Below are 1,297 nucleotides of genomic sequence, written 5' to 3'. Positions count from 1 at the left end.
AGAGACAAGATTAGAAGGCCTTTGTACATATTATAGTAGATGGGCAATGTTGAGGAAAGATCCTTGCATCCCCAAGGAAATCCCCAAGGATTTTATGAAGAAAAGGGAAGAAAAGAAGAAGAAACAAGGTCGAGCAACAATCCGTGCGGATTGTCTTTGAAGACGCCCGTCCTCCACCTTACAATCCGTGCGTCTTCGCTAAAGACGCCCGGCAAAGCAGCCACCAGAAGACGCCCGTCTTCTCCCAAAGACGCCCGGGCAGAGACCCCTGAATCCGCCCGTCCCGAGCCTAAGACGCACGGATTCCAGTCCAGCGCAAAATCCGTTTCTTCAAGTTTCAAGAAAGATGCCCTTCCTTCGAAAAATACCGGCGTTTCCTTGCTCGAATCTAAAAAGTGTAATTACTAATTTAGCCTTAGTTAACCCTAATGCATCCACCTAATTTCCACTATAAATACCCCATTAGTCTAATTAGAAGAGCATGTTCTTCTTAGCAATCTTTAGTGTAGTTAATATCAATCAAATCTCTCTTTAGTTTTGTAATCAACAATTAATCAAGTTTTAATACAAGTTTTATTTCCTTAATCTCTCTTTTGTTCATCCTTTATTTTGGGTAATTGAAGATTATTTGGGTTATTATTGGGAGATTGACAACCTCTCAATCAAGCATCAAGTACTTCTTTTATTCTTGCTTTATTATTGGATCATTAGTAGGTATAATTCTCTTAATCCCTTTTTAATTATTGTTAATTACTTTCATTTATTCATCATGTTTTACTTTGTTGGTATGATTGACAACCTTGCTAGCATGATCAACATGATAATGAGTGAGTAGTCACCTAGCTAGGGTTAATGGGTAATTAGGGGAAACCAACATGGGGAATGATTCATGCTTAAATTAATATTCTTTCATGGTTTATTTGCTTGCTTGTTTTGATCTCGACTCATGCACATGTTATGTTTGATGAAATGCGAGCCTATGAATCCTTGCATTTTTACCCATCACCTATCTTTTCAATGAGACTTGTAAGACATAAACCAACTCGAGTCTCATTAGACCATGCATGTTGTTGAGTAGGGAAGACTAAGTCGACTTGTAGGTGTTGTACAATCTAATCGATTCGGCTCCGGGACCCAAACTTTCCTAGGATTGTAAGATATAACCCAACTCAATCCATCACAACAATAATTGCTTGCTTATAATTTGAGAACATGTTTGTATGATCAATTCCCATGATTCCCCTATGACCCCATGACACCCTAGTGCTTTTTATAAATTGTTTACAACCCTTTTAAT

The sequence above is a fragment of the Silene latifolia genome, chromosome 6 (genome assembly GCF_048544455.1).
Source record: "Silene latifolia isolate original U9 population chromosome 6, ASM4854445v1, whole genome shotgun sequence".
NCBI lineage: Eukaryota > Viridiplantae > Streptophyta > Magnoliopsida > Caryophyllales > Caryophyllaceae > Silene > Silene latifolia.
Note: the sequence above shows the minus strand (reverse complement) of the source record.